This window comes from Equus przewalskii, chromosome 8 (genome assembly GCF_037783145.1).
Source record: "Equus przewalskii isolate Varuska chromosome 8, EquPr2, whole genome shotgun sequence".
Taxonomy (NCBI): Eukaryota; Metazoa; Chordata; class Mammalia; order Perissodactyla; family Equidae; genus Equus; species Equus przewalskii.
Genome location: NC_091838.1, coordinates 85,094,816 through 85,119,649, shown reverse-complemented (window position 1 = coordinate 85,119,649; position 24,834 = coordinate 85,094,816). Strand labels below are relative to the sequence as shown.

The following is a 24,834-nucleotide window of genomic DNA, read 5'->3' as shown; positions in this document are numbered from 1 at the left end:
TGGAGTATCTACAAAAAGGCATTAGTAACAGGAGACAAGGGACAGTGGGGCCACCTTGGAGAACGACAGCCACACCATGAAATGCAAAAATTTTCAATGTACACCCAGATGTATTTTGGCCCATGCATACATCAATGAAATCCTTATCCCTATTGAGATATATAACATTTCTATTACTCCAGAAAGTTAACTTATGCTCATTCCCAATCTGTCCCCAAAGCAACTACTTATCTGATTTGTTCATGATACATTAATTTTATCTCTAAGAACTTCCTTCATATGGAAATATAACACTATGTAAATTGTGTCGTTTCTCTTGCTCAGCATATCTTTGAGAATCATTCATATTATTGCATATATAAGTATTTATTATTTTTAAATTTCGAATACTACCCCACTGAATAAATGTCTTGAAATGTATTTATACATTCTCCCATTGATGGACATTTCTGTTGTTTCTAGTTTATAGCTATTGTTAATAAATCTGCCATGACCATTCTTGGACAAGCTCTTGTATCCATATGCTTTCATTTATCTGGAGTAAATATGTAGAAGTTGAATTGCTGATCATAGAATAGTTATATGTTTAACTATATAAGAAACTGCCAAGCTTTTTCTAAAACGTATTGTACCATTTTATACTCCCTCCAGCAACATGTGTCAGCTCTACTACTTCATTGTTTTTGTTTTCTTTAATTTTAGCCTGTCTATGGGTGGTACGTAGGACCATATACCATTTATATTAGACACCACAGTGTAATGGCATGGGCTTCAGAGGCAGATGGCATGGGTTATATCTCAGACGCATAATTTATAGTCATATGCCTTAAAGGAGCCAGAGAAGGGGCTACGAAAAATGGTAGAAGATGCATAAAAATGTCATTGAACACATGTGTCAGTCTGGTTGTAGATAGGATTCAATTATACTGAATTCAACGTTATCCAGTATAGGAACCTGCTTAAGGCACTCATTTTGACACAAAGATGGTAAAAAAACAAATAGCACATGGTCTCTGGCCTTGAGGAGCCGAAACTTATTGGTGAAACAGAAACATACATAAATCCATCTGGTATAATGCACACTGAGAAATGTAGTCAGTGATTTGTTGAGGAAAGTAGCTAACTAGTTTCAGAATCTTGCCCTCAAATCTAGGAAGGATGAGAGAGCTCTGCATTTCTTAAAATCAAAAGGGATAAAAGAAAGTGCATTAAGGGAAGATGGGTTGCAGAGATGAGCAGTGGAAATGCCCAATGAGAGGAATTATTCTCAGTCTCCCACAAGACTGTGAAGGAGACTGGGTCCTGAGAGCAAATCCTTACATTCCCCAGCTTACAGCCTTCTGGTTGGGAAATGGCTCCATGCTTTCATGATCCATGCAGATGAGCCCTGTATTATCTAGCTGTGTTCTAAAGAGAGACAGCAAGAGAGACAGCAGGATCTGTTGCTGATACCTCAAGAATGGTGAGGCCATTACTGTTATCTTGACTGAGACGTCCAGGATAGAAATATGGCTTCAGGGGCTGAGTAAACTTACTTTTGAAAGTGTGGAGAATGGTAAAGTCTGTCACATTGTAGAAAGAGATCAACCCTTTCTCGTATCTCAGAAAAATACCCACTATCAAGGGAGGTTCTGGGACATTAAGAACAGAACGGGGGGGTGGAAAGGGCTTTGTATACATCATTCTTCAGGGATATGGTCCAGAAGGCATTCTCAGGGCCAGCAGAGATGTCTTGCCCTTTCCGGTTAACTGAGTCCACACACAGTCCTATTGCCCACCTGTTCTTCCCTGCTACTTCAACCTCCCAGTAATGCTCACCATCAGAGAAGCTGTTTTGACCAAGCACAGCCACCAGAGTATCAAATCGCTCAGAATTGTCAGGAAGGTCCTGTTTTTCTGGAACAGATTTCACACATTTCTCATCATCTGACACAGCAAGGTAAGGGTGAGCAGTGGCTTTATCCAATATTATGTCTTCTGCAGAAAAAGGAGTACATCAATTGATTTTAAGACTTAAGATAAGACTTTTCAGCCTCTAAGAGAAAGGTCAAAGCAGGGGTGAGGAACAAAGTAGATTACATTCTAATTTCCTTTTTATATACACAGAAAATAAAAAAATAAACTTTGTCTGTATGCATCCCATACCATTTCATCTGTGAAAATGACTTGGTGTTATATCAGAAGTTCCAAGGATGCAGCCAATAAGGTTAGAGGGATACATGGGCACTGTCCTATGAAAGGTCTAACAATGGTCCAAATCTCAAAATGTTTCCTCAACATTTGTAATAGAAACATTATGCCAACCATAGATAAAGCGAAAAGTTTAACAGAGAGATAGAGAAATGTCAGGGAGAAAACCCTATCTGCAAAGAACAGAGGCTGAAGCATGCCCAGTGTGTTCAAGGAGAGGGAAGTGTCCAGTGAAGCTGAAGGAGAGTAAGAGAGAGAAGGAAGGGGATGGAATTAGAAAGGCAATAAGAAGAGAAAGGGGTCAGAGTCATTTATGCCTATCAAGATCATTTTCAGGATTTTGGCCTTTTTATGGATGAGATGAAGAGAAATGGGAGGATAAAAATTAGAGAGAATGTGTATTTACAACTATTTAGTAGAGTTTTGTTGTAAAGGAAAGATAAATTGGTTAGTAGTCATATAGAAAAAGAGTATCAACTGAGATTGTTCTTTACCTCTTTTTTTAAGATAGCTTGTTTGTATCCTGATGAGAATGACTTCATAGACATAAAGGAATTGAGGTTTCAAGATAAGACAGGAGAGACTAGAAATAAAATCTTGTATTTTACTCATCTTCCTTGGCTCTGGATAATCTGGTGGTTGCCATATTGTGGAAGTAGGATAAAATGAAGACATTTCTGACTGATCTACAACTTGCAATTCAGAAAAAGATGACCAATCACATTGTATCAGTGCTTTGCATAGCTTGGGTGTTCATTTAAAGCAGTCTTTTCTAAAATAAAATTTCTCCTATTTAGTAACTTGGTTCTTATTTAACATTAGGTCCAAATATCCAAAATCAAGTGATTTTCTAAGTTCAAATATGTCTTATAGATTAGGTGGGCAAAATCTTTTTCTTTTGCAATAGAATTCCAGAGACATTAAATGACAGGCATAAAGTCATTCTTAACCATATATTTTTCACTTGGCATTTACCTGCAAATCTTCGAGCTTTATTCAGACCTACAAATGGATAGAAACATTCTAGGTTAGCTAGATAACTGGGAAAGACATGGGCTGTTATAGGTAACAACATACGGTGTGTCAATAGTGAGAATCTTGACTTCACTTACCTGCCTCTCCCAGGACTTTTCTTCGGTCTGCAACCAATCAAAGAGATTGTTAAGTGTTCTGAGAAGACACAGGCATTGTTTTTAATTTGGCGTAGGAGAGAAACACAGAACTTACCAAGTTCTTCACTGATTTCATCTAAAAAAACATAATAAAGAAGAATATTAATTTCTGAGATTCCAAGGAATTTGATGCAAACTTTGGCTTTATATAAAGTTATCAGTGAATATTTGTGTCAGATTTATGGAATTTGAGGCTCAAAGACTGAAAGGGCAACTTGTACTAGATGTCTACATGAGATACCACTTAGTTAGTTAGAGCCAAACTGCCATTGAGGCTTGTATAATTTGCTCTCTATCATAAGCAAAACTCAAAATTAAACTTAAGACCTGATACCATAAAACTCCTAGAAGAAATATAAGGAAGAAGCTCCTTGACATGGATCCTGGCAATTAATTTTTTGAATATGACACCAAAAGCACAAGCAACAACAAACAAAAAAATTAAGTGGAACTACATAAAACTAAAAAGCTTCTGGACAGTAAAAGAAACGATCAACAAAATAAAAGGGAAACCTGTGAAATGGGACAAAATACTTGCAAACCATATATCAGATAAAAGCACTAATATCCAGAATATATAAAGAACTCATACAACTCAATACCAAAAACACAAGCAATCTGATTAAGAAATAGGCAGAGGAATTGAATAGACATTTTTCCAAAGAAACCATACAAATAACCAAAGGGCACATGAAAAGATCCTCAACATTACTAATAAGCAGAGGAATGCAAGTCAAAAACCACAATAAGATATCACTTCACACATGTTAAAATGACTATCATCAAGAAGACAAGATATAAGTGTTGGTGAGGATATGGAGAAAAGGGAACCCTTGTGCACTGTTGGTAAAAATGTAAATATGAGGTGATGGCAGCATCATGGTAGAGTGAGTTGTTCCTTTTGTCTCTCCCCTCTAAGTTACATCCAAATGGACATTCATTAACCAACAGAAGATTCCCTACACAAGAGGACACCTGAGAGATGCAGACAGCCATACATCTGAAGGTGGGTGGACTGGATCCCAGGAAGCAGTGGAACTAGGTGAGTGGACTTCTGTTCCTCCCTGGGGACAATGGTCCAGGTCACAGATTCTCACACAGCAGCCAGTGTGACTGTGAGTGCAGGCAGGGCAGCCCAGCCTGCGTGTGAACACTTTTGGAGTGGTAGCCCAGCCTGTGGGAGCACCCACCTACTGACGTGGTCCTGCCAACATGAATGCTCCCCACCAAGTGGTGGCAGCTTAGCCCATGTGGAGATGTCCCACACACCAAGCACAGCAGCTCTTGCAGACCCACCGAGAAGCACAGTGGCAGCCTGCACAAAAGCACCACTTCTGCCTAGTGCAGCAGCTTAGCCAGATCTGCATGCTGAGTGCAGTGGCCCTGCCCATGTGAGCACTATCCACCCACTGAGAGCAGTAGCCCAGCAGTGACCCACCTATAAGCACAGAGGCCACATCCTCATGAGCACAACCCTCTGAACAGCTGTGCCCAGCCCATGTGGCCCAACTGGTCTAACTGCCAACAAATGGGGTGGGATCAGAAAACACAGTTACTCCCCCCCCAGGTGGTGGCAAGTGGAATCTGGGATGTGCTACTACTAAAAATGCACCAGAAGAGGATCAATTCATCAAACACCATAAAGAACTATAGTAACACTGCAGAAGAGAAGGAAAATGACAAGTCTCCAGAAACTAATGCTGAAGTCACAGAAGATTACAATCTAAATGACAGAGAATTCAAAATAGCTCTCAGAAAGAAACTTAAAAAGTTACAAGAAAACTCAGAAAGACCAGCTCAATGAGTTCAGGAAAAAAATTAATGAATAGAAGGAATACTTCACCAAAGAGAATGAAGCCTTAAAAAAACTATACAGAAATTCTGAATATGAAGAGCACAATTAATGAGATAAAATATATTGTAGAAACCATAAAAAACAGAGTGGAATTTGTGGAGGACAGAATTAGTGAATTAGAGGATATAAATATAGAAATGCATCAGGTGGAGGAGGAAAGAGAACTAAGACTTTAAACAAAAAGGCAAAGGTCTACAAAGCTTTGGGCAAGGAGATAAATAGACAATCAGAAAATTGCAGCTCTCTATCAGAATAGGTTAGAAAACACTTAAATATAACATAAGAGATAAAGGGAAGGAAAGCATCAAAAATAAGTATGAACACTTCAATTTAGTGACAAACTCATAACACAAAAAATAATTTGTGACAGCAATAGCTCAGAAGGGGAAGAGGGAGGGATGGAATGCGAATAGGCTAATGGAGGTAAGAGGCTATCAGAAAACGGACTACCTCATCTACGTGATCTTTTATACAAACCTCATGGTAAACCAAACAAAAAATCAGAGCAGAGTCATAAATCACAAATAAAGAGAAAACTGAGAAAACCATCACAGAAAACCACCAAACTGAAATGGCAGTCAGAAATACAAGATAAAAGAAACAATGGAAATATAGAACACCCAGAAAACAAGAGATAAAATGGTAGTATCAAGCCCTCATATATAAATAATCTCTCTAAAGGTAAATGCATTGAATTTTCCAATCAAAAGACACAGAGTGGCCGGATGGATTAAAAAGCAAGATCCAAAAATACGTTGCCTCCAGGAAACACATCTCAGCTCTAAAGACAAACATAGGCTCAGAGTGAAAGGATGGAAGATGATACTCCAAGCAACTGTCAAGCTAAGGAAAGCAGGTGTTGCCATACTTATATCAGACAAAGCAAACATCAAGATAAAAAAGATAATGAGAGACAAAAAGGGGTAGTATTAGTAATAAAAGACACATTCCACCAAGAGGACATAAGATTTATGAATATATATGCACCTAACACAGGAGCACCAAAGTATATAAAGCAACTATTAACAGACCTAAAGGTAGAAATTGACAGTAACACAACATTAGTAGGTCACCACAACACCCCACTTACATCAATGGATAGATCATCCAGACAGAAAGTCAAAAAGGAAATAGTGGCCTTAAACAAAGACTAGACAAGGTGGACTTAATAGATATATGTCAAACACTCCATCCCAAACCAGGAGAATCCACATTCTTCTCAAGTGCACATGAAACATTCTCAAGGATAGACCATATGCTAGGAAACAAGGCAAGCCTCAACAAATTTAAGAAAATTGAAATCATATCAAGCATCTTTTCTGACCACAATGCAATGAAACTTGAAATCAACTACAAGAAAAAAGCCAGGACAGTCACTATTATGTGGAGACTAAACAACATGCTACTGAACACCCATTGGATCAATGAATAAATCAAAGGAGAAATTAAAAAAATACCTGGAGAAAAATGAAAATGAAAACACTACATAGCAATTCCTATAGGACAGAGCAAAAACGGTACAAAGAGGGAAACTTATAGCATTATAGGCCTACGTTAACAAACAAGAAAAATCTCAAATAAGTAATCTTAGACTATACAGAACAGAATTAGTAAAAGAGGAACAAACAAAGGCCAAAGTCAGCAGAATGTGAGAAATAATAAATATTAGAGCAGAAATAAATAAAATAGAGACCAAAATAACAGTAGAAAGAATCAATTGACTAAGAGTTGTTTCTTTGAAAAGATAAACAAAATTGGCAAACCTTTAGTCAGACTCACTAAGAAAAAAAGAGAGAAGGCTCAAATAAATAAAATTAGAAATGAAAGAGGAGGGGCCAACCCGGAGGCACAGTGGTTAAGTGTGCACATTCTGCTTCAGCAGCCGAGGGTTCGCTGGTTTGGATCCTGGGTGTGGACATGGCACCACTTGGCAAACCATGCTGTGGTAGGCATCCCACAGATAAAGTAGAGGAAGATGGGCCAGCCTTCCTCAGCAAAAAGAGGAGGATTGGAGACAGATGTTAGCTCAGGGCTAATCTTCCTCAAAAAAAAAAAAAAAAGAAAGAAATGAAAGAGGATAAATTACAATGGATACCACAGAAATACAAAGGATTATAAGAGAATTCTATGAAAAACTGTATGTCAACAAACTGGATAACGTAGAAGAAATGGATACATTCTTAGAATCATACAACTTCCCAAAACTGAATCAGGAAGAAACAGAGAATCTGAATAGACCAATCACAAGAAAAGAGATCAAAACAGTATTCCAAAACCTCCCAAAAAACAAAAGTCCAGGACTAGATGGCTTGCCTAGAGAATTCTAGCAAACATTCAAAGAAGATTTAATACCCATCCTTCTCCAAACTATTCCAAAAAATTGAAGAAAATGAAATGCTTCCTAACTCATTCTATGAGACTAAAATCACCCTGATACCAAAACCCAACAAAGACAGCACAAAGAAGGAAAATTACAGAGCAATATTTCTGATGAATATAGATGCAAATCTCCTCAAAAAAATATTAGTAAACGGAATACAGCAATACATTAAAAGGATCATACACTATGATCAAGTGGGATTTATATCAAGGATGCAGGGATGGTTCAACATCCACAAATCAATGCGATATACCACATTAACAAAAGGAAGAATAAAAATCACATGATCATCTCAATAGATGCAGGGAAAGCATCTGACAAGATCCAACAGCCATTTATGATAAAACTCTGAATAAAATGGGTATAGGAGGAAAGTATCTCAACATAATAGAGGCTATATATGACAAACCCACAGCCAATATCATATTCAATCGTGAAAAACTGAAAGCCATCCCTCTGAGAACAGGAACAAGACAATGGAGCCCACTCTCTGCACTCCTATTCAACATAGTACCAGAGGTTTTGGCTGGAGAAATCAGGCAAGAAAATGAAATAAGAGGTATCCAAATTGGAAATTAGGAAGTGAAACTCTTGCTGTTTGCAGATGACATGATCCTGTATATAGAAAATCCTACAGAATCCACCAGAAACTTAGTAGAAATAATCAATGACTACAGCAAAGTTACAGGGTAAAAATCAACTTACACAAGTCAGTTGCATTTCTATATACTAATAATGAACTAGAGGAAGGAGAATTCAAGAATACAATCCCATTTACAATCACAACAAAAAGAATAAGATGTCCAGGAATAAATTTAACTAAGGAGGTGTGAGACCTATACACCAAAAATTATTAGACATTATTGAAAGAAATTGAAGAGGACATAAAGAAATGGAAAGATATTCTATGCTCATAGATTGGAAGAATAAATATAGTTAAAATGCCCTTATTACCTAAAACAATCTACAGATTCAGTGCAATCCCAATCAGAATCCCAATGATAGTCTTCACGGAAATAGAACAAAAAATCCTGAAATTTATGTGGAACAACAAAAGGCCCAAAATAGCCAAAGCAATCCTGAGAATAAAGAACAAAGCTGGAGGCATCACAATCTCTGACTTCAAAACATACTACAAAACTATGGTAACCAAAACAGCATGGTACTGACACAAAAATTGACATACAGATCAATGGCAGAACTGAAAGCCCAGATATAAAACCCCTCATCTATGGACAGCTAATTTTTGACAAAGTCTCCAAGAACTCAATGGAGAAAGGAAAGTCTCTTCAATAAATGGTGTGTGGAAAACTGGACAGCCTCACGATAAAGAATGAAGCAGACCATTATCTTATACCATACACAAAAATTGTCAAAATGGATTAAAGACTTGAATGTAAGACCTGAAGCCATAAAAGTCCTAGAAGAAAATATATGAGGTACACTCTTTGACATTGGTCTTAGCATTATCTTTTCAAACACGATGTGTCCTTAGGCAAGGGAAACAAAAGGAAAAATAAACAAATAGGACTACATCAGACTAAAAAGTTCCTGCGAGGCAAAGAAAACCATGACAGACACCAAAACAAAAAGACAACCCACCAACTGGCAGAAAATACTTGCAAATCATATATCTGACAAGGGGTTAATTTCCAAAATATGTAAAGAACTCATATAACTCAACATAAAAACAACCAGATCAAAAAATGGGCAAAGGAACTGAACATCTTTCCAAAGAAGATACATAGATGGCCAACAGGCATGAAACGATGTTCAACATCACTAATTATTAGGGAAATTTAAATAAAAACTACAATGAGATATCACCGTACACCTATGAGAATGGCTATAATTAACAAAACAAAAAATATCAAATATTGGAAATGATGTGGAGGAAAGGGAAACATCCTACACTGCTGGTAGGAATGCAAAGTGGTGCAGCCACTATGGAAAACAGTATGGGGATTTCTTGAAAATTTAATAATAGAAATACCATATGACCTAGCTATCCCACTGCTGGGTATTTATCCAAAGAACTGGAAATCAACAATATAAGGAGACTTATGCTCTACTATGTTCACTGTAGCATTATTCACAATAGCCAAGACATGGAAGCAACCCAAGTGCCCATTAAGTGATGAAAAGATAAAGAAAATGTGGTATGTGTGTGTGTGTGTGTATTATATATATATATATATATATATACAATGTAATACTACTTAGCCATAAAAAAGACAAAATCATTCTATTTGCAACAACATGGGTGGACCTTGAGGGTATTATGTTAAGCAAAATAAGCCAGAGAAAGACAAACACCTTATGATTTCACTCATATGTGGAAGATAAACAAACACATAGCTAAGGAGAACATGTTAGTGGTTACCAGAGGGGGATGGGATGGAGGCGAGGGTGAAAGGGGTAAAGGGACACGTGTGTATGGTGACAGATAAAAACTCAACTATTGGGGGTGAACCAGATGCAGTCTATACAGAAACTGATATATAATACACTTGAAATTACACAATGTCATAAACCAATATGACCTTGATAAAATAATTTTTTAAAAACATAAATTGATTCAACCCTGTGGAAAACTATATAGAGGTTTCCCAAAAACTCAAAACTAGAACTACCACACGTCCAGTAATTCCACTTTTGGGTATGTATCCAAAGAAAATGAAAAGAGAATATTGAAAAGATATTTGCACTTTCCATGTTTATTGAAGCAGTATTCACCATAGCTGAGATATGAAAACAACCCAATTCTTCTTTGGATAAATGTATAAAGAAGATGTGTATATATATATTTCATCCATAAGAAAGAAGGAAATCCTGACAACTGCAACAACGTGAATGGGAATCAAACTAAGGGCATTATGCTAAATGAGATAAGTTAGAAAGAAAAAGACAAATACTGTATGATATCGCTTACATGTGGAATCTAAAAAAGCTAAATTCATAGGAACAGAGAAGAATGGTGATTACTAGGGATTGGGAGATGGGGGAATTGAGGAGAGGTTGGCCGAAGGGTACAAAAATACAACTAGAAGATGAATACATTCTGACATCTAGTACACAACATAATGAATAGTCAACAATACCGTATTATAAACTTCAAAGTTGCTAAGAGACTAGATCTTAATTGTTCTTAAAAATTAAATAATTATGTGATGTGATAGAGGTGCTAGCCAATGCTACAGTGGTGATCACATCGCAATATATAAATGTATCATATGAGAAAATAAAGAATTATTGTGAAGATAAGTTTTGTCAGATATACTACTGAGCATATAACATGTTCACTATGTACTTGTAATTGATATGTGACTTAAGAATGATTAGCATCCAGTCATCAATATATATATTTTTCTCTGCAAAAGTAACATTTACTAGAAATTCACATTAATTTTAGATAATATGTACTATCAATATGTGTGTACTCCATGCATTCATCTTCATCAAAATCGTGAATTTTATTTTATAATACAGACAACAAAAGGCTACTCTAGGAAAACTGAAACCATAATTGTTCACCATTTCAGCACACTGAATTGTAAGATGTAATCATGATTTATCATTTTATCTTTTCTTGCTGTTTCTTTATGTGATATATACATTAGCACAAGAATATCAGATATAATAGAAATTACAGTTACATAAACTGAGGGCGAATTTATTTTCAAAGACATGGCATAGGCTTTTAAATAATACAAAGATTTATTGGAACAGGTATGAAATTCTCATGCAGTTAAAGAAATAGGAGTTACATCATTTTATAATATAATTCTAAAATAGAGTCTCATGGTAGTCAGCTAAAGATGATTCAAAATAGGAACAAAGATTTCTCAAACTGTAACTAAATTATATCTCTACCATGTGTGGTCTGTGTGATAACAAGCAAACACCTTAAGTGATGATGACACCATTATCTACAAAGTGATGGATAAATGAGCTAACACAAGAAAACACCAAACCTTCTTGTGTCCAACCTATGGTAGTTAACTTACCTGACTTCCCCACAAGCAACCCATTACTCTTCATTCACAATATTTCTCATTTAACTGCAAACATTTCTTATTTATCTAGCAAATTTTTAGTGGGTCTACTTTAGACCAAAAGCTATCTTCTATACCAGGGCCACCATGATGAGTGTGCCACAGTCCTCCACCCGCAGGGTCATCAACAAGCAACCTGTCAATTAAAACACCATTCTGGGAGCAACGTGCTTCAAGAGAACACAAAGGGTCACCCACAGGCATTTCTGCTGGTTTATGACAAGGAGACTTTTTCTTTTTGCTTAATTATAAACAGTTTATTAATTACAAAAGCAGTATGTGCTAATTAAATTTTAAAAAGAGAGAAAAAACTCAATCCCATCAGTTTTCTATTACCCAGCTACAACCCCTTTAAAGTATCTTGCCATATATATATTCAGAATATTTTTACCCCACAACAAAAAGGATAATCCAATACATGCTTATTTATAATGTGCTCTATTTTATAAAAGATAAGTTTAATATTTTTCATGAAAATGAACACTCTTCTGTAGCATAATTGAGTGGTTAAATGGTTAACTTTTTATAAATGACATTTAATAAATTAGTTCTTTCTTAGGCATTGGAGGACTGACTTTTTTCCTTATTTTGATAAAAGCAATAAAAAAATTATTTATAAATCTCCTCCTTGAAAAGATCTGATAGAAAGAGAAAAAAAGACTAATGACACATAAAAAATAACTCTGAGTCAATCAACATACAAAGTGAAAATGCAGCTTGTGGCTACAAAGACCAAAGACAAGGCAAAAAATCAAAAGCAGAGAATTGAGGTTAAACCTCAATTTTCTTAGCCAAATGTCACTTAGGGCCTGGTACTGCCCATCAGAAGACTGGGCAATTAAAGAGATTACTAATGTTAAGAGAGTTGATGAATTATTAAATTCTGTAGAATTAAATTTAATAATTATTAAATTCTGAAGAATTAAATTTTTCACCATCTTTTTTTTTTTGGATAGAGTTTTTTTTTTTATTAATGTTATGATAGATTACAACCTTGTGAGATTTCAGTTGTACATTTTTGTTAGTCATGTTGTGGGTACACCACTTCCCCCTTTGTGCCCTCCCCCCACCCCCCCTTTTCCCTGGTAACCACCAATCTGATCTCCTTATCAATATACTAACTTCCACCTATGAGTGGAGTCATATAGAGTTCGTCTTTCTCTGACTGGCTTATTTCGCTTAACATAATACCCTCGAGGTCCATCCACATTGTTGTAAATGGGCCAATTTTGTCTTTTTTTATGGCTGAGTAGTATTCCATTGTGTATATATACCACATCTTCTTTATCCAATCATCAGTTTCTGGGCATGTAGGCTGGTTCCACGTCTTGGCTATTGTAAATAATGCTGCGATGAACATAGGGGTGCAACGGACTCTTGAGATTTCTGATATCAGGTTCTTAGGATAGATACCCAGTAATGGGATGGCTGGGTCATAGGGTATTTCTATTTTTAACTTTTTGAGAAATCTCCATACTGTTTTCCATAGTGGCTGTACCAGTTTGCATTCCCACCAACAGTGTATGAGGGTTCCTTTTTCTCCACAACCTCTCCAACATTTGTCGCTCTTGGTTTTGGCTGTTTTTGCCAATCTAACGGGTGTAAGGTGATATCTTAGTGTAGTTTTGATTTGCATTTCCCTGATGATTAGCGATGATGAACATCTTTTCATGTGTCTATTGGCCATATTCATATCTTCTTTTGAGAAATGTCTGTTCATGTCCTCTGCCCATTTTTTGATCGGGTTGTTTGTTTTTTTGTTGTTAAGCAGTGTGAGTTCTTTGTATATTATGGAGATTAACCCTTTGTCGGATAAGTGGCCTGTAAATATTTTTTCCCAATTAGTGAGCTGTTTTTTTGTTTCAATCCTGTTTTCCCTTGCCTTGAAGAAGCTCTTTAGTCTGATGCAGTCCCATTTGTTTATTCTTTCTATTGTTTCCCTCAACTGAGGAGTTATAGTGTCCGAAAAGATTCTTTTGAAACTGATGTCAGAGTGTACTGCCTATATTCTCTTCCAAAAGACTTATTGTCTCAGGCCTAATCTTTAGGTCTTTGATCCATTTTGAGTTTATTTTGGTGTGTGGTGAAAAAGAATGGTCAATTTTCAATCTTTTGCATGTGGCTGTCCAGTTTTCCCAGCACCATTTGTTGAAGAGACTTTCTTTTCTCCATTGTAGGCCCTCAGCTCCTTTGTCGAAGATTAGCTGCACATAGATGTGTGGTTTTATCTCTGGGCTTTCAATTCTGTTCCATTGATCTGTGGACCTGTTTTTGTACCAGTACCATGCTGTTTTGATCACTGTAGCTTTGTAGTATGTTTTGAAATCTGGGATTGTGATTCCGCCGGCTTTGTTTTCCTTGCTCAGGATTGCTTTACCAATTCGCGGTCTTTTGTTGCCCCATATGAATTTTAGGATTGTTTGTTCAATTTCTGTGAAGAATGTTCTTGGGATTCTGATTGGGATAGCATTGAATCTGTATATTGCTTTAGGTAGTATGGACATTTTAACTATGTTTATTCTTCCAATCCATGTGCATGGAATGTCTTTCCATCTCTTTATGTCATCATCAATTTCTTTCAAGAAAGTCTTGTAGTTTTCATTGTATAGATCCTTCACTTCCTTGGTTAAGTTTATCCCAAGGTATTTTATTCTTTTCATTGCGATTGTGAATGGGATTGAGTTCTTGAGCTCTTTTTCTGTTAGTTCATTGTTAGTGTATAGAAATGCTACTGATTTATGCACGTTAATTTTATACCCTGCTACTTTGCTGTAGTTGTTGATTATTTCTAATAGCTTTTCTATGGATTCTTTGGGGTTTTCTATATATAAGATCATGTCGTCTGCAAACAGCGAGAGTTTTACTTCTTCGTTACCTATTTGGATTCCTTTTATTTCTTTTTCCTGCCGAATTGCTCTGGCCAGCACCTCCAGTACTATGTTGAATAGGAGTGGTGAAAGTGGGCACCCTTGTCTTGTTCCTGTCCTCAAAGGGATGGCTTTCAGTTTTTGTCCATTGAGTATGATGTTGGCTGTGGGTCTGTCATATATGGCCTTTATTATGTTGAGGTACTTTCCTTCTATACCCATTTTATTGAGGGTTTTTATCATAAATGGGTGTTGGATCTTGTCGAATGCTTTCTCTGCATCTAATGAGATGATCATGTGGTTTTCGTTTTTCATTTTGTTGATGTAGTGTATCACGCTGATTGACTTGCGGATGTTGAACCATCCCTGTGTCCCTGGTATAAATCCCACTTGATCATGGTGTATAATCTTTTTGATGTATTGCTGTATTCGGTTTGCCAGAATTTTGTTGAGGATTTTTGCATCTATGTTCATCAGTGATATCAGCCTGTAGTTCTCCTTCTTTGTGTTGTCCTTGTCAGGTTTGGGGATCAGAGTGATGTTGGCTTCATAGAATATGTTAGGGAGTACTCCATCTTTCTCAATTTTCTGGAACAGTTTGAGGAGAATAGGTATTAAGTCTTCTTTGAATGTTTGGTAGAATTCTCCAGAGAAGCCGTCTGGTCCTGGACTCTTATTTTTGGGGAGGTTTTTGATTACCGTTTCTATTTCCTTACTTGTGATTGGCATATTCAGATTCTCCATTTCTTCCTGATTCAGTTTGGGGAGATTGTAGGAGTCTAGGAATTTGTCCATTTCTTCCAGGTTGTTCAATTTGTTGGCATATAGTTTTTCATAGTATTCTCTTATGATCTCTTGTATTTCATTGGTATCTGTTGTGATTTCTCCTCTGTCTTTCCTAATTTTATTAATTTGTGATTTCTCTCTTCTTTTCTTGGTGAGTCTGGCTAGGGGTTTGTCAATTTTGTTAATTCTTTCGAAGAACCAACTCTTTGTTTCATTGATCCTTTCTATTGTCTTTTTTGTTTCAATATCGTTTATTTCTGCTCTTATTTTTATTATTTCCCTCGTTCTACTGACTCTGGGCTTTGTTTGTTCTTCTTTTTCTAGTTCTGTTAGGTGTCGTTTGAGGTTGCTTATGTGAGCTTTTTCTTGTTTAGTGAGGTGAGCCTGTATTGCGATGAATTTCCCTCATAGGACTGCTTTTGCTGCATCCCAAATGATTTGGTATGTCGTGTTCTCGTTTTCATTTGTCTCCAGATAAAACTTGATTTCTTCTTTAATTTCTTCAATGATCCATTGTTTGTTGAGAAGCGTGTTGTTTAGTCTCCACATTTTTGCACCTTTCTCTGCTTTTTTCTTGTAGTTGATTTCTAGTTTAATAGCATTATGATCAGAAAAGATGCTTGATATTATTTCAACTCTCTTGTATTTATTGATGTTTGCTTTGGTTCCCAAAATATGGTCAATCCTTGAGAATGTTCCATGTACACTTGAGAAGAATGTGTAACCTGCTGTTTTTGGATGAAGTGTTCTATATATATCTATTAAGTCCATCTGGTCTAATTTTTCATTTAATTCTATTATTTCCTTGTTGATTTTCTGTCTGGATGTTCTGTCCATTGGTGTTAATGGTGTGTTGAGGTCCCCTACTATTATTGTATTGTTGTTGATGTCTTCTTTTAGTTCTATTAAGAGTTGCTTTACAAATTTTGGTGCTCCTGTGTTGGGTGCATATATATTTCTAAGTGTTATGTCTTCTTGGTGGAGAGTCCCTTTTATCATTATATACTGTCCCTCTTTGTCTTTCTTTATCTGTTTTGCTTTGAAATCTACCTTGTCTGATATTAGTATAGCGACACCTGCTTTCTTTTGTTCATTATTAGCTTGGAGTATTGTTCTCCATCCCTTCACTCTGAGTCTGTGTTTGTCTTTGGGGCTGAGGTGTGTTTCCTGGAGGCAGCATATTGTTGGATCTTGTTCTTTGATCCATCCTGCCACTCTGTGTCTTTTGATTGGGGAGTTCAATCCATTTACATTTAGAGTGACTATTGAGATGTGGGGGCCTACCACTACCATTTTGTGTCTTGTTTTCCGGTTTTCTTCAATTTCCTTTGTTTCTCGTCCCATGGTTTAATCTGTTCTGATGAAGAGCTGCTACTCTCTGTTGTTGTCCTACTACTTATCTCCTCTGCTCTTGGTTTTGCAGTCCCTTTCCTTTTTTGGATTTTTCAGGAATGAGAGTTTTCCTGAGGATTTCCTGAAGAGGAGGTTTTGTGGCAATGAACTCCCTTAACTTTTGTTTATCTGGGAAAGTTTTTATTTCTCCATCGTATTTGAAGGATATTTTCGCTGGGTAGAGAATTCTCGGCTGTAGATTTTTGTCCTTCAGATTTTTGAATATATCATTCCACTCTCTTCTAGCCTGTAAAGTTTCTGCTGAGAAATCTGCTGATAGCCTCATGGGGGTTCCTTTGTAGGTTAGTTTCTTTTGCCTGGCTGTCCTTAGTATTTTCTCCTTGTCGTTGACTTTTGCTAGCTTCACTACTATATGCCGTGGAGTTGGTCTTCTTGCATTGATAAAGTTTGGAGATCTATTGGCTTCTGTCACCTGAAGATCCATCTCTCTCACCAGATTTGGGAAGTTCTCAGCCATTATTTCTTTGAATAGGCTTTCTGCCCCTTTCTCCTTCTCTTCTCCCTCTGGTATACCTATAATCCTTACGTTGCATCTCCTAATTGTGTCTGATAATTCTCGGAGAGTTTCTTCATTTCTTTTTAGTCTTGCTTCTCTCTCCTCCTCTGCCTGCAGCAATTCTATATTGCCATCTTCCAAATTGCTAATTCTTTCCTCCATATTATCGGCCCTACTGTTCAGAGCATCTAGATTTTTCTTAATCTCCTCTATTGTGTTCTTCATTTCCAATATTTCTGTTTGGTTCTTCTTTATCGTATCAAACTCTTTTGTGACATAGCTCCTGAACTCGTTGAGTTGTCGGTCAGAATTCTCTCTTAACTCATTGAGTAATTTAATGATGGCTGTTTTGAAGTCATCATCATTTAGGTTATATATCTCATTTTCTTTGGGATTGTTTTCTGTGTCTTTGTTATTTTCTTTCTGTTCTGGAGATTTAATGTATTTTTTCATATTGCTTGATGTTGTTGATTTGTGCCTCCGCATGGAGATAGAGTTTAGTTGCTCCTTTCACTTGTTTCAGCTGCTGCAGTGGGGGAGCAGCTGTTTATACTGCACCAACCAGGAACCCTGTCCGCAGTTGCTAACTGGGCCTGGGCCCCTCCTCGTAGTCCCAGTGGTCCTTTGGATTCCCTCCTCTGCCGTGGGGGCTGTCACAGGGGGGCTTCAGGCTGCTGGTGCCTACTGTTGCAGCCCACCTAGACGTGCTCCCTCCTTGGGGTCTGCAACGGTGTTATGGGCTTTTCCAGCGGCCAGGGGTGGGATCACTTATATTTGTTGCTCCGTTGCTGTCGGCACCCACAAAATCTCACTTGTCCACTATGGGTCGCAGGAGAGCTATTGGCATCTTCTACAGTCTGTGGTTAGTTCACCTAGCTATGCTGCTTTTGTCCTGGGGTCTTCCAGCCTTGTGGCTGCCGGTTGGGTGCTTTCTACTGGTGCTGTGCAGAGGCTGTCCCTGAGGCTGCTGTGAGCCTATAGGGTTTCCCCCCTAGGCTACGGAGCTGGGTCGCTGGAACTCCCCCCAGCCCCAGTCCTGTTCCCCAGGAACTCGGGGAGCCCTTTGCCCTGACTTGGGGAGATAGCCGGAGATCCTGATTTCAGTGGTAGCTGGTCAGCTGCTACCCTGCCTAATATTCTCCTCTCCGGGACCCTCCCAGTATTGTGGATGCTGGGTGTGGCCCCTCCGCTAATAGCAGACAGAGAGTTTTGTCTGCTGCCTGGGCAGAACTCTGGATCTTCCCCTCTGGGGCGCAGAGCGGGCCTCTGGAGCTTCACCCAGCCCCAGTCCTCTCCAAGATCTCCGGCAATCCCTAGCCCCACGGGGAGGGCAACGGCAGCTGGAGGTCACTTCGCCCTCTGGGATTCTCTCCCGGACTTTCCCAGAGTTGAATGCTGGGTGTGGCCCCTCCGCTAATGGCAGACAGAGAGTTTTGTCTGCTGCCCGGGCAGAACTCTGGAGCTTCCCCCAGCCCCAGTCCTCTCCGAGATCTCCGGCAATCCCTAGCCCCACCGTGCCAGCATTGGCAGCCGGGAGACCTCCGTACCTTCAGCGACTCTCTCTGGCACCCTCCGGGCACCGCGAACACCAGGCGGGATCTCCAACGGCAGGGAGAGACTCTCCCCGCGGGCCCAGGTGTGCAACTCCAAAGTTTCCCTCTGCATTTAGGAGTAATTGCGGGGGGTTTAGGTAGGGTTCTGGTCACCTGTTTCCACCGTCGCTCTTCTGTTGTGTGCTCGCTCCTGCCCTAGATGTGTGTTGATCTTCTGGGGGCGTCCATTGGAAGAAAGCCGCTTGCGGGTACTAGGCTGTTCGGTCGGGGTCGGAGAGTTTTCACCTATTTCCACATCCTCCCGGAGGAAAGTCCGTCCGCCTTCCGATGTATAGTCGCGTGGGTCTCTCAGACGTCCTGAGATGCTGTCTGGATATCCTTTGTTAAGCGATAAGTGTCCAAATAATTGTAGACTCGAAGGGGGAGAGACAAAGAGGACTACTCACGGCGCCATCTTGGATCCCCCTCCTTTTTCACCATCTTAATGAATGAAATCAATGTATCCAGTTGCACAGGCCAAAAAAAGGAAAGTTTTCTTTGTATATTCTTCTCCATCACCTCCCACTTCAACCTCCACATTGAATTCTTCATCAAAGCTTCTTAATTCTACCTCTATCATAGGTCTCAGATATTTTGTCTTCTCCGTTGACCACTTCCACCATCTTCATCCCCATTTTGAGTCTTTGTTAACTACTGGGGAAGCTCCTTTACTGGTCTCCCAAAGTCCTCTCCTGCACACACCAATGGATTGTATAGTGTAGTTTTTTAAAAATCCAAATCTTACTATCTCATTAGGTTAAACCCTTCTTCACTCAAAATCACTTAGTTCATTTCACCATTCATAGGATAATTATTAAATTCTAAAAGTGACCTGGACTGTTTTTAATGATCTGCCTTCTGTCTACTTATCTAGTTTCATATCTTCTGCTAGTCTTGTGACATCATATTTCTTTAATATTTTTAATGTTAGACAAATGAGGAAAAGGAATAGATGCATTTTATTTATCCATGTTATCACCATTGTAAAACACAATTTCTTGAATATGAGAAGGCTTTGATAAATGCAGGATGATGATGAAACAAATTTTCCTGTCGTGATTTTTTTCACATGATTAATGTAACCTGGTTAAAATATAGTTAAATGCTTTCATTCTTCTAGGTATGATTTTTTTTCTTTTTTAATAAGAGAAGAGCTGTTTATTGGTGTTCTTTGTAAAATGCTTTCAAGTTTTTCTTTACTCCAAATAAGTATTAATTCAATTCTGGGAAAATGGGAAGACTCATTGGAATTGTAGACACATCAGGGTGCCTTGATTTTCAGGTTTGGATTAGTCTGCAGTCAATGCTGATTTCAATCAGAATGGGTTTATATTGTTTAGGCCCATTTGGAGTAATTTTATATTTGATCAATAATTTTTCTTATGTGGGAAGATTTTGCAAGGCAGAAAATCTGAATCTGAGTATGATATCAAAGTCTGATGAATCAGGGACAACATTGCAAACACCATCATATAGGCCTTCAGTCCAAAAATCATAGAATTTTGCCCGATGTCTACAGTGAGAGATGCTGTATATAAAACCTTTGAAATAGTTTTAGTTCATGTTGTTGTTCATTTAATACAACAGCCTCCACAAGACTTTGGGAGCACGGAGAAGCACAGCTTCGGAAAAGGTGAGAATGTGGCACACGCTTGATGGAGCAGCTTTCTCATTCCACGGAGGCAGCCACCACACCAGAACCATCTCACCTGCAACAGTATCATGCCCATAAGCTTTAGAGGGCTCTGGCGGCCCGGGAGTGGGCTGGGGCCAGGCTCCTCAGGGTAGAAAGACACGCCTCCCCTCGAGGGGCACTGAGTCTTCACAGTGGCACTGTATGAGCGGGACAGTCCCCAGAGCCTCTACAGAGGCCACGTGGGGAGGACTTTCTCATCCACTGGGACAGACAAGTGATGGGCGCACTTTGGGATCTGTCTGTCTACAGAGGCAAGTTTCATTTGTGGGTGGGATATGCACTTTGAAAGGCAAAATCATGTTCCAATGACTCTGTGAAAGGATCCTGGGCTAACTAAATATTATTTGTTGCTGAAATAGTGAGGAACTTTAACTTTGAGACTAGAGTATAGGGAAGTAGACACACACTTCATCCAGTTGATAAATTTATCCCGTAGCCATTCCCTGGACAAGGACTAAATTATCACTTTATTGAGGTTATCTATGGATTTATCTTCCTAAAAAAGAATGATCCATTTAGATATAAAATGCTAAACTAAGACTTAACCACATTTCGTGGAGAGTCTTGCTGAAAAACAAACAAGCACACCAAATGAGCAGGCAATAGTGAAAATGGAGCTGTAGCAAATGTCAAAAAATTCTTCTACTACCCTATATCTACAAGTTAATAATTTTGGGTCATGTGGTATTGGTGACATTTGAACATTTTACGATTACTTAGTACCAGGTCTAGCTGAGTCAATGTAACTGAAGCAAGCATGTGAGAGGAGAATATCCAGTCTGATGATACATTGTTGTCTACATGATAATTTAAAGGAGCCAATTTATTCGTTTCATGGAAATAACTGAGTCAAAACTAAATAGATTCACTAGGTCCATTTTGGTTTCATTAGGTGATAATGATACTGGGAGTAACATTATCCATAGATACAATTATCATAGCTGTATTACGGAGAAAAATATGCCCTGGGAGATTAAAAATCTTCTGCAACATCATGAAGCTACTAAATGATAAAGATGTAATTTAAACCCAGACAGTCTGATCTGAAGGCCAATTAAAAAGAAGAAAGATTAGCCCAACTATTGCTTATTTTTCTCTGCTTTCAAATGAGCCAAAATAAATGAAGGAATGAATGAATAAATGTAAAAAGGAACCACAGATTTTATAAAGGATTTTTTTCCCCACTGGAACTGTTTTCATTAAACTATTAGATTTATATAATGACTAAAGAATAAATACAATTTTTAGCATTGAAGACTAAACACTAAATAGTAAATAAGTGGGGGCTGGCCCCGTGGCCGAGTGGTTAAGTTCGCGCGCTCCGCTGCAGGCAGCCCAGTGTTTCGTTGGTTCGAATCCTGGGCGCAGACATGGCACTGCTCATTAAACCACGCTGAGGCAGCGTCCCACATGCCACAACTAGAAGGACCCACAACAAAGAATATACAACTATGTACTGGGGGGCTTTGGGGAGAAAAAGGAAAAAATAAAATCTTTAAAAAAAAATAAAATAAAATAAATAAATAAATAAATAGTAAATAAGTGTAGATTAAATAATAAATAAGTAAGCATGGACAGACCATTTAGAGCTGTTTAATTAGCTGAGTGTCTATCTCTGAGTAGACTCCCCCTAAATTTTCTCTCTGAAAACTTTTACCCTTAACCGTATAATCCATTCTCTACCCTCAATAAAAACGACATCTTTAAAATTAAAATCTAGTTACTATAACCATTTTCTGTTTAATATTTCAATGATTTCCTTGTTTTCTTGGACAACATTCAAAGTTCTTAGCATGCTAAGGAGACGATGTGCTTCCTACACCATAATAAGATCTGGCAAGTAATAACTAGAAACTAGAAAAACAAATGTGAAAGTGAGGATTTCTTCGGAGGGAGAGATGTCATTGGACAGAGGGTTTTGGAAGAAGACTGCTTAACCGTACCTTGCACTAATGAGGGTGGTGCTTTTTGCACACTCAGCTTAAGCAACAAAGCCTTTATTTGAACAACGCTAAAACCTCAAGCCAAGTCTTCTAGAGTCTCAGAAATAGCAAGGCATTTTCCTCAGCCACACCTTAAAATGTTCCATAACCATGGGCTGCTTAGCTGTTTTTCAGCCACAGAAGTCTGCCACAATTGATCTTTTTTTTGTGCTGCGGTAGTTTTGCTCTGAGGTAACATCCGTTGCCAATCTTCCTCTTTTTTTTTTCCTATGTGAGCCACTGTCACAATATGGCCACTGAGAAGTGAGTGGTGTGGGTCCACACCAGGAACCAAACCCAGGGCCCTGAAGCAGAATGCACCAAATTTAACCACTAGGCCACTGGGGCTGGCCTCACAGTTGATCTTATATTGATCTGAACCTCATGGAGAATTAAACTCTAGAAAAAACTTTACATGGCTACAGACTTAGGGACAATTGGGATTTCCATGGTACTTCCCCTCAACCACAGCATACTAACTTATCTTTTTGAGTACTTCAAGTATCAAGAGTCAGAAAATGTCCTCATGAAGGCCTTTTTTAAAAAGTTTCCTAAGTAGATAACAAACTATTATATTTCTTGGACAATGCCAAATTTATCTGTATAAGTACATTTTTATTTTTGAGGAAGACTGGCCCTGAGCTAACATCTGTGCCCATCTTCCTCTACTTTATATGTGGGACGCCTGCCACAGCATGGCTTGCCAAGTGGTGTGTAGGTCTGCACCCAGGATCTGAACTGGCAAACCTCAGGCCACAAAGCAGAACATGCAAACTTAACCTCTGTGCCACCAGGCTGGCCCCTATAAGTACATTTTAAAAATAGCTATTTATTAAACATTTAACCAAATGTGACTATATGGCACACAGTTACAGATGTCTTTGTATCTGGTTTATGGAATGGCCTGGAACCCGTTAGTTTGGAACTCAAAGCAATCTCATATAATCTCACAATTAGCCTTCAAATAACCTTCCCAGAATCCTTTTTCCATATAGATTTTTGATATTAAATTGTCCAGACTATGCAGTGCCACCTCCCACTTCTGCCCCAAGTCTGCCACCTCCTCTTATCTTCCACACAGCTTCCGATTCCTCCAGGAAATAAGAGCTAAAAGTGGGGCAGGATTTGGGTTTTTGGAAAGGAAAAGAATGAACTTATCTGACCTCAGGGTCATCTGTGTATTTAGATGCTCAAAAGCTCACTGTTTCTCTTGAGGAGTATTTTGTTGGATTCCTCAAGGTTTTCCCTCCCATTGCCCAGCCCCATTTATGTCCCTTCAAAGGAGTACTTAAGAACTCCCTTAGGGGTGGAAGACAATACTCCAAGCTAATAGCAAACAAAAGAAAGCAGGTGTCTCAGTACTTATATCAGACAAAACAGATTTCAAGATAAGGCAGGTAAAGAGAGACATAGAGGGCCAATATATAATGATCAAAGGGACACTTCATCAAGAAGACCTGAAACCATAAGGCTTCTAGAAGAAAATGTAGGCAGTACACTCTTTGACATCAGTATTAAAAGGATCTTTTCAGACACCATGTCTTCTCAGACAAGGGAAACAATAGAAAGAATAAACAAATGGGACTTTATCAGACTAAAGAGCTTCTTCAAGGCAAGGAAAAACAGGATTGAAACAAAAAAACAACCCACTAACTGGAAAAAAATATTTGTAAGTCATACATCTGACAAAGGGTTAATATCCATAATATATAAAGAACCCACACAACTCAACAACAAAAAATCAAACAACCCAATCAAAAAATGGGCAGGAGACATGAACAGACATTTCTCCAAAGAAGATATATGGATGGCCAATAGGCACATAAAATGATGTTCATCATCATCGCTGATCATCAGGGAAATGCAGATCAAAACTACACTAAGATATCACCTTACACCCATTAGAATGACAAAAATAACTAAAACAAATAGTAACAAATGTTGGAGAGGTTGTGGAGAAAAAGGAACCCTCATACACTGCTGGTGGGAATGCAAACTGGTGCAGCCACTATGAAAAACAGTATGGAGATTCCTCAAAAAATTAAAAATAGAACTACCATACAATCCAGCTATCCCACTACTGGGTATCTATCCAAAGAGCTTGAAGTCAGCAATTCCAAAAGACCCATGCACCCCAATGTTTATTGCAGCATTATTTACATTAGCCAAGATGTGGAAGCAACCTAAGTGCCCATCAACAGATGATTGGATAAAGAAGATGTGTATATATACACAATGGAATACTATTCAGCTGTAAAAAAGAACAAAATCGTCCCATTTGCAACAACATGGATGGACCTTGAGGGAATTATGTTAAGTGAAATAAGCCAGATAGAGAAGGACAATCTCT

The 24,834-nt window shown here is 38.3% G+C and overlaps 1 protein-coding gene across 9 annotated transcripts in view; it reads right to left on the bottom strand.

Moving 5' to 3' along the window:
* The window catches only part of C8H8orf33 (chromosome 8 C8orf33 homolog), a 45,212-nt gene that overhangs the window by 6,590 nt on the left and 13,788 nt on the right, over positions 1–24,834 (bottom strand). For 6 of the 9 annotated variants that reach the window (XR_011543588.1, XR_011543582.1, XR_011543584.1 and 3 more), the window contains 4 exons: positions 3,418–3,438; positions 3,303–3,329; positions 3,166–3,192; positions 1,819–1,977 (listed from right to left, as the gene is read on the bottom strand). The gene's annotated coding sequence lies outside the window, so the exon portion shown is untranslated. The remainder of the gene's footprint in view (positions 1–1,818; positions 1,978–3,165; positions 3,193–3,302; positions 3,330–3,417; positions 3,439–24,834) is intronic. The other 3 variants (XR_011543586.1, XR_011543585.1, XR_011543589.1) reach the window with 1 other exon arrangement.